This window comes from Pleurodeles waltl, chromosome 1_2 (genome assembly GCF_031143425.1).
Source record: "Pleurodeles waltl isolate 20211129_DDA chromosome 1_2, aPleWal1.hap1.20221129, whole genome shotgun sequence".
Lineage (NCBI taxonomy): Eukaryota > Metazoa > Chordata > Amphibia > Caudata > Salamandridae > Pleurodeles > Pleurodeles waltl.
In genome coordinates this window covers 1,339,688,943-1,339,704,094 of record NC_090437.1, presented here as the reverse complement: position 1 = coordinate 1,339,704,094, position 15,152 = coordinate 1,339,688,943, and the positions used below count along the sequence as shown (strand labels likewise).

General features: G+C 50.3%; 1 protein-coding gene across 1 annotated transcript in view; it reads left to right on the top strand.

Moving 5' to 3' along the window:
- Nucleotides 1-15,152, top strand: part of LOC138296321 (protein mab-21-like 3) — a 41,579-nt gene that overhangs the window by 23,793 nt on the left and 2,634 nt on the right. The window lies entirely within an intron of this gene.

The window sequence follows — 15,152 nt, the reverse complement described above, 5'->3', positions numbered from 1 at the left end:
CACCAAGGTGAACTTATTTTATACTGCACACACCCCAAGCATCATCGTGGCACAAGAAAGATGTGTATTGTTATGCAAAAGTAAAGGAAACATGGCCATTGTCTGATGTTTCTACCTGCATTATGTGACATGAAAACTATGGGCTTTATTACGAGTACAGCGGTCCTAGGACCGCCATAGCCACGGTGGCGGTCCAACCGCCATATTATGAAGCTGGCAGTTAGACTGCCACAAGACTGCCACCACCGCCAGGATCTTGGATCCTGACGCATTGGCGGTGGGGAAAGCTGTGGTCAAGCAAAGCGGTGCCGACGCCGGCACCACTGTGCTGATCACATCTTGTCTTTCTGCCGGCCTTTCCATGGTGGTGACACCGCCATGAAAAGGCCTCCGGAAAAGAAGAGATGGGGCTACAGGGTGGCCCCTGCACCACCCATGGCCATGTCCTGGGCAGTGCAGAGGTCCCTCTGTCAGCACAGTTGGAATGTGCACTGTCTGCACTGCCTGCAATGGCAACAGTGTGCATTCTGACTGTGCTGGCAGCACAGACAGTGGGGCAGCATTGGTCTTGGCTGTCCCTTGGAGCTGAAGCCAATGCCCCCACACTGTCACCACTGTACAGCCCTGCGGGGGAATCTGAATTTGGCAGTCAGGAGGCTGGTTTGGCGGCGTTCTCCCGACTGTCCTGTTGGCGGTTTGAGGGTTGGACGGCCAAGTTCGCAGTCAGGCCCTGTATGATTTTAGGCAAGCTCAATATTTGAATTAAGGTCTCAGACTGAGGGTCTAATTTATATAATGGCGGATGGCTCCTTTCTTTGCCAGGGAGGCCAGGGAGACAGAGTAAATAACTCTGTAGCCCTGAAGGAGGTGCTGCCCACCAAATGTAGAAATGACTGCTGGCGGTCATTTCTAAAGCACTAGCAGGAACGCCCATCACTGCTGTTCCTGTCATTGCTCTTTACAGTTTGCTGCAGCCAGGGGCCTAAATTCAGGGGATGTTTGAGGTGTTACGGTCCCCCCCATACACAAACCAAAATGAGGTAAGTAAAACAGTCAGAAAGTAGTGCAAACACTAGAATACAATAGGATGCTATAGGCCTAGGGGCAACACAAACCATAGACTAAGAAAGTGGAATGCGAACCACAAATGGACCCCTAGGCTAGTGTATTGTGTAGAGGGTCGCTGGAAGTGTAAGAAAACACAAAGGGTGTCCAATATACCCCACCCCAAGACCCTGGAAAGTAGAATTAAAGTACTACTATTTCCCCAGAAACACACTAAACTCATGATAGAGGATTTTGCAAAGACCACAACAGACTGCAAAACACTGAAGACGGATTCCTGGACCTGAGGACCTGTAAAGGAAGGGGACAAAGTCCAAGAGTCGTGAAAGTGTCCACGGGGTGCAGGAGCCCACTAAATCGTGGAAGAAGGTGCAAAATGGCTGCCTCCAGATGGAAGAAGCTGAAGGTTCTGCAAGAACGAAAGGTGCTAGGAACTTCTCCATTATGAAAAAGATGTTCCACGGAGTGCTGGAGGATGCAGAGTTGTTTCTTTGGCAAAAGACCGCAAACAAGCCTTGTTAGCTGAAAGAGTCGCAGTTGAAGAAAAAGGGAGCTGCCTGGGCCCAGGAAGGACCAGGATGTCACCACTTTGGAGAGGAGACAGAGGGGGCCCTCAGCAACGTAGAGAGCCCACGCACAAGAAGGTAGCACCCGCAGAAGTCCTTGAACACGGGTTCAAGAAGCCTGAACTCAGCAGTCGTCTCAACACTACAAAAGAGAGTTTCACGAAGCCAGAGGTCAACTCAGGGAGTTGAGCAATGCAGGACGGAGTGCTGGGGACCTGGGCTTGGCTGTGCATGAAGGATTCCTTGGAAATGTGCACAGAAGCCCTAGCAGCTGCAGTTCACGCAGTGCACAGGATTACTGTCTGGAGAGGGGAGGCAAGGACTTACCTCCTCCAAATTTGGACAGTTGGACCACTGGACAGTCTGGGTCACTTGGGTCCACCACCTGTGTTCCAGGAGCCACACTCGTCAGGATGAGAGGGGTCCCAGAGTACCGGTGATGCTGAAGTTTGGTGCCTACTGGAGCAGGGGGAAGATTCTGTCAATCCACAGGACATTTCTTCGTGGCTTCTAGTGCAGGATGAAGGTGGGCAGACCCCTGATTTTAGACATGTTACATGGCCATATGCAGAGTTACCATTGTGAAGCTACATATAGGTATTGACCTATATGTAGTACACACGTGTAATGGTGTCCCCACACTCACAAAGTCCGGGGAAATTGTCCTGAACTATGTGGGGGCACCTTTGCTAGTGCAAGGGTGCCCTCACACTTAGTAACTTTGCACCTAACCTTCAGCAAGTGAAAGTTAGACATATAGGTGACTTAAAAGTTACTTAAGTGCAGTGAAAAATGGCTGGGAAATAACATGTGCGTTATTTCACTCAGGCTGCAGTGGCAGTCCTGTGTAAGATTTGTCTGAGCTCCCTATGGGTGGCAAAAGAAATGCTGCAGCCAATTGGGATCTCCTGGAACCCCAATACCCTGGGTACCTAGGTATCATATACTAGGGAATTATAAGGGTGTTCCAGTGTGCCAATTAGAATTGGTAAAAATGGTCACTAGCCTATAGTGACAGTTTTAAAGGCAGAGAGAGAATAAGCACAGGTTCTAGTTAGCAGAGCCTCAGTGACACAGTTAGTCACTACACAGGTACACACATTTAGGCCACAAACTATGAGCACTGGGGTCCTGGCTAGCAGGATCCCAGTGAGAAAGGTAAAAACAAACTTACATACAAGTAAAAATGGGGTAACATGCCAGGCAAGATGGTACTTTTCTTACAGTCGTTCCCCCCCGAACTTATAGACCAGGCTACACCTCTGGCTGCAGGGCTCTGCAATATGGCACAGCCCTGCACCAATCTGTTTTCTTTTTCATTTTACCAAAATAGGATTTTCTTTTTGAAAATAAAAAGAAAGTGTATCTCTCGCCTTGGGAGACACCCATCTCTCCCCGACCAGCCCCTCCCGCCCCCCACCCGTGGCTAGGGGAGTATTTTGCCACCCTGTAGGTCGAGGTCAAGGGCAACCCTTACAGCCCAAGATCCAGACAATTTGGGACTGGGAATCTCTAAAAACCCAGACTCAATTCAGGACATTTCTTGACTTGATTGGTTACTATAGGAGGTTTGTGAAGGGGTATGGATCCATTGTGACCCCCCTCACAGAACTGACTTAAAAAAAGATGCACAAGAAACTAAACTGGACTATTTTGTTGTCAAATGGCCTTTGACACCCTGAAGGAGGCAATGTGCACAGCACCAGTTCTCAAAGCTCGAGAATACTCAAAGCAGTTAATTGTGCAGACAGATGCCTCTGAAGATGGGATAGGAGCAGTCCTGTCCCAAACAAATGATGATGGCCATGACCAACCTGTTGCTTTCATTTGCAGGAGGTTACTCTCCAGGGAACAGTGTTGGAGTTCCATTGAGAGGGAGGACTTTGCTGTTGTTTGGTCCCTGAGAAAAGTTGAGACCATACTTGTTTGGTATTCACTTTATTGTTCGAACTGACCACAGACCTCTGAGATGGTTGATGCAAATGAAAGGTGAGAACCCTAAACTTTTGAGGTGGTCCATCTCCCTACAGGGAATGGACTTTACAGTGGACCATAGACCTGGGACCGCCCTTGCCAATGCAGAAGGCCTTTCCAGGTTTTTCCACTTAGACAATGAAGACTCTCTTGGGAAAGGTTAGTTTCATCCTCTTTCATTTGGGAGAGGGTTGTGTAGGAAAGTGCCCCCTTTGGCATGGTTACCATCCGCTTTTTGCCTGATATTGATGCTGACTTGACTGTGAGTGTGCTGGGATCCTGATAATCAGGCCCAAGCACCAGTGTTCTTTCCCAAAACTGTACCATTGTTTTCACAATTGGCACACCCCTGGCACACAGCCAAGTCCCTTGTAAAATGCACCAAGGGCTCTGTGACCAGGGAGTGTCCCTAAGGGCTGTAGCATCTACTGTGCCACCCCAAGGGACCCCTTACCAAACACAGGCACACTGCCATTGCAGCCTCTGCGTGCTGGTGGGGAGAAAAAGGTAACATCGACATGGCATCTGTAGGAAGTTGGCTCTGTATGCACTATTTCAAAGTAAGGAATAGTATGCACAGAGTCCAAGGGTTCCTCTTAGAGGTAAGATAGTGGCAAAAAGAGATAATACTAATGCTCTATTTTGTGGTAGTGTGGTCGAACAGTAGGCTTATCAAAGGAGTAGTGTTAAGCATTTGTTGTACATACACACAGGCAATAAATGAGGAACACACACTCAGAGACAATTCCAGGCCAATAGGTTTTTGTATAGAAAAATATATTTTCTTAGTTTATTTTAAGAACCACAGGTTCAAATTCTACATGTAATACTTTGCATGAAAGGTATTGCAGGTAAGTACTTTAGGAACTTTGAATAATCACAATAGCATATATACTTTTCAAATAAACTACATATAGCTATTTTAAAACTAGACAGTGCAATTTTCACAGTTCCTAGGGGAGGTAAGTAATTGTTAGTTCTTGCAGGTAAGTAAACCACCTACGGGGTTCAAGTTTGGGTCCAAGGTAGCCCACCGTTGGGGGTTCAGAGCAACCCCAAAGTTACCACACCAGCAGCTCAGGGCCGGTCAGGTGCAGAGTTCAAAGTGGTGCCCAAAACACATAGGCTTCAATGGAGAAGGGGGTGCCCCGGTTCCAGTCTGACAGCAGGTAAGTACCCGCGTCTTCGGAGGGCAGACCATGGGGGTTTTGTAGGGCACCGGGGGGGGACACAAGTTAGCACAGAAAGTACACCCTCAGCAGCACGGGGGCGGCCGGGTGCAGTGTGCAAACACACGTCAGGTTTTCAATTGGAACCAATGGGAGACCAAGGGGTCTCTTCAGCGATGCAGGCAGACAAGGGGGGGGGGCTCCTCGGGGTAGCCACCACCTGGGCAAGGGAGAGGGCCTCCTTGGGGTCACTCCTGCACTGGAGTTCCGATCCTTCAGGTCCTGGGGGCTGCGGGTGCAGGGTCTTTTCCAGGCATCAGGATCTGGGAGTCAGGCAGTCGCGGTCAGGGGGAGCCTCGGGATTCCCTCTGCAGGCGTCGCTGTAGGGGCTCAGGGGGGGCAACTCTGGTTACTCACAGTCTCAGAGTCGCCGGGGAGTCCTCCCTGAAGTGTTGGTTCTCCACAAGTTGAGCCGAGGGCGTCGGGTGCAGAGTAGCAAGTCTCACGCTTCTGGCGGGAAACGCCGTCGTTTTAAAGTTGCTCCTTTGGAAACAAAGTTGCAGTCTTCAGTGAACAGGGCCGCTGTTTTCGGGAGTTTCTTGGTCCTTCTAGAGCAGGGCAGTCCTCTGAGGATTCAGAGGTCGCTGGTCCTGGGGAAAGCGTTGCTGGAGCAGTTTCTTCAGAAGGGGGGGAGACAGGCCGGTAGAGCTGGGGCCAAAGCAGTTGGTGTCTCCGTCTTCTCTGCAGGGTTTTTCAGCTCAGCAGTCCTCTTCTTCTTAGGTTGCAGGAATCTGAGTTCCTAGGTTCAGGGGAGCCCCTAAATACAGAATTTAGGGGTGTGTTTAGGTCAGGGAGGGCAGTAGCCAATGGCTACTAGCCCTGAGGGTGGCTACACCCTCTTTGTGCCTCCTCCCAAGGGGAGGGGGTCACATTCCTATCCCTATTGGGGGGATCCTCCATCTGCAAGATGGAGGATTCCTAAAAGTCAGAGTCACTTTAGCTCAGGTTGCTTAGGGGCTGTCCTGACTGGTCAATGACTCCTCCTTGTTTTTCTCATTATCTCCTCCGGCCTTGCCGCCAAAAGTGGGGCTGTGGCCGAAGGGGGGGGGGGGTAAACTCCACTCGCTGAATGCCCTGTGGTGCTGTAACAAAGGGGGTGAGCCTTTGAGGCTCACCGCCAGGTGTTATAGCTCCTGCAAGGGGGAGGTGATAAGCATCTCCACCCAGTGCAGGCTTTGTTACTAGCCACAGAGTGACAAAGGCACTCTCCCCATGTGGCCAGCAACATGTCTCGAGTGTGGCAGGCTGCTAAAACCAGTCAGCCTACACGGATAGTTGGTTAAGGTTTCAGGGGGCACCTCTAAGGTGCCCTCTGGGGTGTATTTTACAATAAAATGTACACTGGCATCAGTGTGCATTTATTGTGCTGAGAAGTTTGATACCAAACCTCCCAGTTTTCAGTGTAGCCATTATGGTGCTGTGGAGTTCGTGTTTGACAGACTCCCAGACCATATACTCTTATGGCTACCCTGCACTTACAATGTCTAAGGTTTGGCTTAGACACTAGGGGCACAGTGCTCATGCACTGGTGCCCTCACCTATGGTATAGTGCACCCTGCCTTAGGGCTGTAAGGCCTGCTAGAGGGGTGACTTATCTATACTGCATAGGCAGTGTGAGGTTGGCATGGCACCCTGAGGGGAGTGCCATGTCGACTTACTCGTTTTGTTCTCACCAGCACACACAAGCTGGCAAGCAGTGTGTCTGTGCTGAGTGAGGGGTCCCAAGGGTGGCATAAGATATGCTGCAGCCCTTAGAGACCTTCCCTGGCATCAGGGCCCTTGGTTCCAGGGGTACCAGTTGTGGACTTGCCTGGATGCCAGGGTGTGCCAATTGTGAAAACAAAAGTACAGGTTAGGGAAAGAACACTGGTGCTGGGGCCTGGTTAGCAGGTGTAGGAGGCTGGACTGGCTTGTAGTGAGTACCTAGGGGTACTTGCACCTTGCACCAGGCCCAGTTATCCCTTATTAGTGTATAGGGTGTCTAGCAGCTTAGGCTGATAGATAATGGTAGCTTAGCAGAGCAGCTTAGGCTGAACTAGGAGACGTGTGAAGCTACTACAGTACCACTTAGTGTCATATGCACAATATCATAAGAAAACACAATACACAGTTATACTAAAAATAAAGGTACTTTATTTTTATGACAATATGCCAAAGTATCTCAGAGTGTACCCTCAGTGAGAGGATAGGAAATATACACAAGATATATATACCCAATAGCAAAAATATGCAGTATAGTCTTAGAAAACAGTGCAAACAATGTATAGTTACAATAGGATGCAATGGGGACACATAGGGATAGGGGCAACACAAACCATATACTCCAAAAGTGGAATGCGAACCACGAATGGACCCCAAACCTATGTGACCTTGTAGAGGGTCGCTGGGACTATTAGAAAATAGTGAGGGTTAGAAAAATAGCCCACCCCAAGACCCTGAAAAGTGAGTGCAAAATGCACTAAAGTTCCCCAAAGGACAAAGAAGTTGTGATAGGGGAATAAGGCAGGAAAGACACAAACCAACAATGCAACAACGCTGGATTTCCAATCTGGGGTACCTGTGGAACAATGGGACCAAGTCCAAAAGTCACAAGCAAGTCGGAGATGGGCAGATGCCCAGGAAATGCCAGCTGCGGGTGCAAAGAAGCTTCTACTGGACAGAAGAAGCTGCGGTTACTGCAGGAACGCAAAGGGCTAGATACTTCCCCTTTGAAGGACGGATCCCTCTCGCCTTGTAGAGTTGTGCAGAAGTGTTTTCCCGCCGAAAGAACGCCAACAAGCCTTGCTAGCTGCAAATCGTGCGGTAAGCGTTTTTGGATGCTGCTGTGGCCCAGGAGGTCGCAAATTGGACCAGGAGGTAGAGGGGACGTCGAGCAAGACAAGGAGCCCTCTTAGCAGCAGGTAGCACCCGGAGAAGTGCCAGAAACAGGCACTACGAGGATGCGTGAAACGGTGCTCACCCGAAGTTACACAAAGGAGTCCCACGTCGCCGGAGACCAACTTAGAAAGTCGTGCAATGCAGGTTAGAGTGCTGTGGACCCAGGCTTGGCTGTGCACAAAGGATTTCCGCCGGAAGTGCACAGGGGCTGGAGTAGCTGCAAAAGTTGCGGTTCCCAGCAATGCAGTCTAGCGAGGTGAGGCAAGGACTTACCTCCACCAAACTTGGACTGAAGAGTCACTGGACTGTGGGAGTCACTTGGACAGAGTTGCTGGATTCAAGGGACCTCGCTCGTCGTGCTGAGAGGAGACCCAAGGGACCGGTAATGCAGCTTTTTGGTGCCTGCGGTTGCAGGGGGAAGATTCCGTCGACCCACGGGAGATTTCTTCGGAGCTTCTAGTGCAGAGAGGAGGCAGACTACCCCACAGCATGCACCACCAGGAAAACAGTCGAGAAGGCGGCAGGATCAGCGTTACAGAGTTGCAGTAGTCGTCTTAGCTACTATGTTGCAGTTTTGCAGGCTTCCAGCGCGGTCAGCAGTCGATTTCTTGGCAGAAGGTGAAGAGAGAGATGCAGAGGAACTCGGATGAGCTCTTGCATTCGTTATCTAAGGAATCCCAAGAGACAGAGACCCTAAATAGCCAGAAAAGAGGGTTTGGCTACTTAGGAGAGAGGATAGGCTACTAACACCTGAAGGAGCCTATCAGAAGGAGTCTCTGACGTCACCTGGTGGCACTGGCCACTCAGAGCAGTCCAGTGTGCCAGCAGCACCTCTGTTTCCAAGATGGCAGAGGTCTGGAGCACACTGGAGGAGCTCTGGACACCTCCCAGGGGAGGTGCAGGTCAGGGGAGTGGTCACTCCCCTTTCCTTTGTCCAGTTTCGCGCCAGAGCAGGGCTAAGGGGTCCCCTGAACCGGTGTAGACTGGCTTATGCAGAATTGGGCACATCTGTGCCCAAGAAAGCATTTCCAGAGGCTGGGGGAGGCTACTCCTCCCCTGCCTTCACACCATTTTCCAAAGGGAGAGGGTGTAACACCCTCTCTCAGAGGAAGTCCTTAGTTCTGCCATCCTGGGCCAGGCCTGGCTGGACCCCAGGAGGGCAGATGCCTGTCTGAGGGGTTGGCAGCAGCTGCAGTGAAACCCCGGGAAAGGCAGTTTGGCAGTACCAGTGTCTGTGCTACAGACCACTGGGATCATGGGATTGTGCCAACTATGCCAGGATGGTATAGAGGGGGCAATTCCATGATCATAGACATATTACATGGCCATATTCGGAGTTACCATTGTGAAGCTACATATAGGTAGTGACCTATATGTAGTGCACGCGTGTAATGGTGTCCCCGCACTCACAAAGTCCGGGGAATTGGCCCTGAACAATGTGGAGGCACCTTGGCTAGTGCCAGGGTGCCCTCACACTAAGTAACTTAGCACCCAACCTTTACCAGGTAAAGGTTAGACATATAGGTGACTTATAAGTTACTTAAGTGCAGTGTAAAATGGCTGTAAAATAACGTGGACGTTATTTCACTCAGGCTGCAGTGGCAGGCCTGTGTAAGAATTGTCAGAGCTCCCTATGGGTGGCAAAAGAAATGCTGCAGCCCATAGGGATCTCCTGGAACCCCAATACCCTGGGTACCTCAGTACCATATACTAGGGAATTTTAAGGGTGTTCCAGTAAGCCAATGTAAATTGGTAAAATTGGTCACTAGCCTGTTAGTGAGAATTTGTAAAGAGAGAGCATAACCACTGAGGTTCTGGTTAGCAGAGCCTCAGTGAGACAGTTAGGCATCACACAGGGAACACATACCTTTAGGTCACAAACTTATGAGCACTGGGGTCCTGACTAGCAGGGTCCCAGTGACACATAACAAACTGTAGGAGGCTGGACTGGCTTGTAGTGAGTACCAAGGGGTACTTGCACCTTGCACCAGGCCCAGTTATCCCTTATTAGTGTATAGGGTGTCTAGCAGCTTAGGCTGATAGATAATGGTAGCTTAGCAGAGCAGCTTAGGCTGAACTAGGAGACGTGTGAAGCTACTACAGAACCACTTAGTGTCATATGCACAATATCATAAGAAAACACAATACACAGTTATACTAAAAATAAAGGTACTTTATTTTTATGACAATATGCCAAAGTATCTCAGAGTGTACCCTCAGTGAGAGGATAGGAAATATACACAAGATATATATACACAATAGCAAAAATATGCAGTATAGTCTTAGAAAACAGTGCAAACAATGTATAGTTACAATAGGATGCAATGGGGACACATAGGGATAGGGGCAACACAAACCATATACTCCAAAAGTGGAATGCGAACCACGAATGGTCCCCAAACCTATGTGACCTTGTAGAGGGTCGCTGGGACTATTAGAAAATAGTGAGAGTTAGAAAAATAACCCTCCCCAAGACCCTGAAAAGTGAGTGCAAAGTGCACTAAAGTTCCCCTAAGGACAAAGAAGTCGTGTTAGAGGAATAATGCAGGAAAGACACAAACCAACAATGCAGCAACGCTGGATTTCCAATCTGGGGTACCTGTGGAACAAGGGGACCAAGTCCAAAAGTCACAAGCAAGTCGGAGATGGGCAGATGCCCAGGAAATGCCAGCTGCGGGTGCAAAGAAGCTTCTACTGGACAGGAGAAGCTGCGGTTTCTGCAGGAACGCAAAGGGCTAGAGACTTCCCCTTTGGAGGACGGATCCCTCTCGCCTTGTAGAGTCGTGCAGAAGTGTTTTCCCGCCGAAAGGACGCCAACAAGCCTTGCTAGCTGCAAATCGTGCGGTTAGCGTTTTTGGATGCTGCTGTGGCCCTGGAGGGACCAGGAGGTCGCAAATTGGACCAGGAGGTAGAGGGGATGTCGAGCAAGACAAGGAGCCCTCTCAGCAGCAGGTAGCACCCGGAGAAGGGCCAGAAACAGGCACTACGAGGATGCGTGAAACGGTGCTCACCCGAAGTCGCACAAAGAAGTCCCACGTCGCCGGAGAACAACTTAGGAGGTCGTGCAATGCAGGTTAGAGTGCCGTGGACCCAGGCTTGGCTGTGCACAAAGGATTTCCGCCGGAAGTGCACAGGGGCCGGAGTAGCTGCAAAAGTCGCGGTTCCCAGCAATGCAGTCTAGCGAGGTGAGGCAAGGACTTACCTCCACCAAACTTGGACTGAAGAGTCACTGGACTGTGGGGGCCACTTGGACAGAGTTGCTGGATTCGAGGGACCTCGCTCGTCGTGCTGAGAGGAGACCCAAGGGACCGGTAATGCAGCTTTTTGGTGCCTGCGGTTGCAGGGGGAAGATTCCGTCGACCTACGGGAGATTTCTTCGGAGCTTCTAGTGCAGAGAGGAGGCAGACTACCCCCACAGCATGCACCACCAGGAAAACAGTCGAGAAGGCGGCAGGATCAGCATTACAGAGTTGCAGTAGTCGTCTTTGCTACTATGTTGCAGGTTTGCAGGCTTCCAGCTCGGTCAGCAGTCAATTCCTTGGCAGAAGGTGAAGAGAGAGATGCAGAGGAACTCGGATGAGCTCTTGCATTCATTATCTAAGGTTTCCCCAGAGACAGAGACCCTAAATAGCCAGAAAAGAGGGTTTGGCTACCTAGGAGAGAGGATAGGCTAGCAACACCTGAAGGAGCCTGTAGGAGGGTGGACTGACTTGTAGTGAGTACCAAGGGGTACTTGCACCTTGCACCAGGCCCAGTTATCCCTTATTAGTGTATAGGGTGTCTAGCAGCTTAGGCTGATAGATAATGGTAGCTTAGCAGAGCAGCTTAGGCTGAACTAGGAGACGTGTGAAGCTACTACAGAACCACTTAGTGTCATGTGCACAATATCATAAGAAAACACAATACACAGTTATACTAAAAATAAAGGTACTTTATTTTTATGACAATATGCCAAAGTATCTCAGAGTGTACCCTCAGTAAGAGGATAGGAAATATACACAAGATATATATACACAATAACAAAAATATGCAGTATAGTCTTAGAAAACAGTGCAAACAATGTATAGTTACAATAGGATGCAATGGGGACACATAGGGATAGGGGCAACACAAACCATATACTCCAAAAGTGGAATGCGAACCACAAATGGACCCCAAACCTATGTGACCTTGTAGAGGGTCGCTGGGACTATTAGAAAATAGTGAGAGTTAGAAAAATAACCCTCCCCAAGACCCTGAAAAGTGAGTGCAAAGTGCACTAAAGTTCCCCTAAGGACAAAGAAGTCGTGTTAGAGGAATAATGCAGGAAAGACACAAACCAACAATGCAGCAACGCTGGATTTCCAATCTGGGGTACCTGTGGAACAAGGGGACCATGTCCAAAAGTCACAAGCAAGTCGGAGATGGGCAGATGCCCAGGAAATGCCAGCTGCGGGTGCAAAGAAGCTTCTACTGGACAGGAGAAGCTGCGGTTTCTGCAGGAACGCAAAGGGCTAGAGACTTCCCCTTTGGAGGACGGATCCCTCTCGCCTTGTAGAGTCGTGCAGAAGTGTTTTCCCACCGAAAGGACGCCAACAAGCCTTGCTAGCTGCAAATCGTGCGTGTTAGCGTTTTTGGATGCTGCTGTGGCCCAGGAGGGACCAGGAGGTCGCAAATTGGACCAGGAGGTAGAGGGGACGTCGAGCAAGACAAGGAGCCCTCTCAGCAGCAGGTAGCACCCGGAGAAGTGCCAGAAATAGGCACTACGAGGATGCGTGAAACGGTGCTCACCCGAAGTCGCACAAAGAAGTCCCACATCGCCGGAGAACAACTTAGGAGGTCGTGCAATGCAGGTTAGAGTGCCGTGGACCCAGGCTGAACTGTGCACAAAGGATTTCCACCGGAAGTGCACGGAGGCCGGAGTGGCTGCAAAAGTCGCGGTTCCCAGCAATGCAGTCTAGCGAGGTGAGGCAAGGACTTACCTCCACCAAACTTGGACTGAAGAGTCACTGGACTGTGGGGGCCACTTGGACAGAGTTGCTGGATTCGAGGGACCTCGCTCGTCGTTCTGAGAGGAGACCCAAGGGACCGGTAATGCAGCTTTTTGGTGCCTGCGGTTGCAGGGGGAAGATTCCGTCGACCTACGGGAGATTTCTTCGGAGCTTCTAGTGCAGAGAGGAGGCAGACTACCCCCACAGCATGCACCACCAGGAAAACAGTCGAGAAGGCGGCAGGATCAGCATTACAGAGTTGAAGTAGTCGTCTTTGCTACTATGTTGCAGGTTTGCAGGCTTCCAGCGCGGTCAGCAGTCGATTCCTTGGCAGAAGGTGAAGAGAGAGATGCAGAGGAACTCGGATGAGCTCTTGCATTCGTTATCTAAAGTTTCCCCAGAGACAGAGACCCTAAATAGCCAGAAAAGAGGGTTTGGCTACCTAGGAGAGAGGATAGGCTAGCAACACCTGAAGGAGCCTGTAGGAGGCTGGACTGGCTTGTAGTGAGTACCAAGGGGTACTTGCACCTTGCACCAGGCCCAGTTATCCCTTATTAGTGTATAGGGTGTCTAGCAGCTTAGACTGATAGATAATGGTAGCTTAGCAGAGCAGCTTAGGCTGAACTAGGAGACGTGTGAAGCTACTACAGAACCACTTCGTGTCATATGCACAATATCATAAGAAAACACAATACACAGTTATACTAAAAATAAAGGTACTTTATTTTTATGACAATATGCCAAAGTATCTCAGAGTGTACCCTCAGTGAGAGGATAGGAAATATACACAAGATATATATACACAATAGCAAAAATATGCAGTATAGTCTTAGAAAACAGTGCAAACAATGTATAGTTACAATAGGATGCAATGGGGAAACATAGGGATAGGGGCAACACAAACCATATACTCCAAAAGTGGAATGCGAACCACGAATGGACCCCAAACCTATGTGACCTTGTAGAGGGTCGCTGGGACTATTAGAAAATAGTGAGAGTTAGAAAAATAACCCTCCCCAAGACCCTGAAAAGTGAGTGCAAAGTGCACTAAAGTTCCCCTAAGGACAAAGAAGTCGTGTTAGAGGAATAATGCAGGAAAGACACACACCAGCAATGCAACAACTGTGGATTTCGAATCTAGGGTACCTGTGGAACAAGGGGACCATGTCCAAAAGTCACAAGCAAGTCGGAGATGGGCAGATGCCCAGGAGATGCCAGCTGCGGGTGCAAAGAAGCTTCTACTGGACAGAAGAAGCTGAGGTTTCTGCAGGAACGAAAAGGGCTAGAGACTTCCCCTTTGGTGGACGGATCCCACTCGCCGTGGAGAGTCGTGCAGAAGTGTTTTCCCGCCGAAAGAACGCCAACAAGCCTTGCTAGCTGCAAATCGTGCAGTTAGCGTTTTTGGACGCTGCTGAGGCCCAGGAGGGACCAGGAGGTCGCAAATTGGACCAGCAGAGAGAGGGGACGTCGAGCAAGACAAGGAGCCCTCTCTGACGCAGGTAGCACCCGGAGAAGTGCCAGAAACAGGCACTACGAGGATGCGTGAAACGGTGCTCACCCGAAGTCGCACAAAGGAGTCCCACGTCGCCGGAGACCAACTTAGAAAGTCGTGCAATGCAGGTTAGAGTGCCGTGGACCCAGGCTTGGCTGTGCACAAAGGATTTCCGCCGGAAGTGCACAGGGGCCAGAGTAGCTGCAAAAGTCGCGGTTCCCAGCAATGCAGCCCAGCGAGGTGAGGCAAGGACTTACCTCCACCAAACTTGGACTGAAGAGTCACTGGACTGTGGGGGTCATTTGGACAGAGTCGCTGGATTCGAGGGACCTCGCTCGTCGTGCTGAGAGGAGACCCAAGGGACCGGTAATGCAGCTTTTTGGTGCCTGCGGTTGCAGGGGGAAGATTCCGTCGACCCACAGGAGATTTCTTCGTAGCTTCTGGTGCAGAGAGGAGGCAGACTACCCCCACAGCATGCACAAGCAGGAAAACAGTCGAGAAGGCGGCAGGATCAGCGTTACAGAGTTGCAGTAGTCGTCTTTGCTACTATGTTGCAGGTTTGCAGGCTTCCAGCGCGGTCAGCAGTCGATTCCTTGGCAGAAGGTGAAGAGAGAGATGCAGAGGAACTCGGATGAGCTCTTGCATTCGTTATCTAAAGTTTCCCCAGAGACAGAGACCCTAAATAGCCAGAAAAGAGGGTTTGGCTACTTAGGAGAGAGGATAGGCTAGCAACACCTGAAGGAGCCTATCACAAGGGGTCTCTGACGTCACCTGGTGGCACTGGCCACTCAGAGCAGTCCAGTGTGCCTGCAGCACCTCTGTTTCCAAGATGGCAGAGGTCTGGAGCACACTGGAGGAGCTCTGGGCACCTCTCAGGGGAGGTACAGGTCAGGGGAGTGGTCACTCCCCTTTTCTTTGTCCAGTTTCGCGCCAGAGCAGGGCTAAGGGGTCCCCTGAACCGGTGTAGACTGGCTTATGC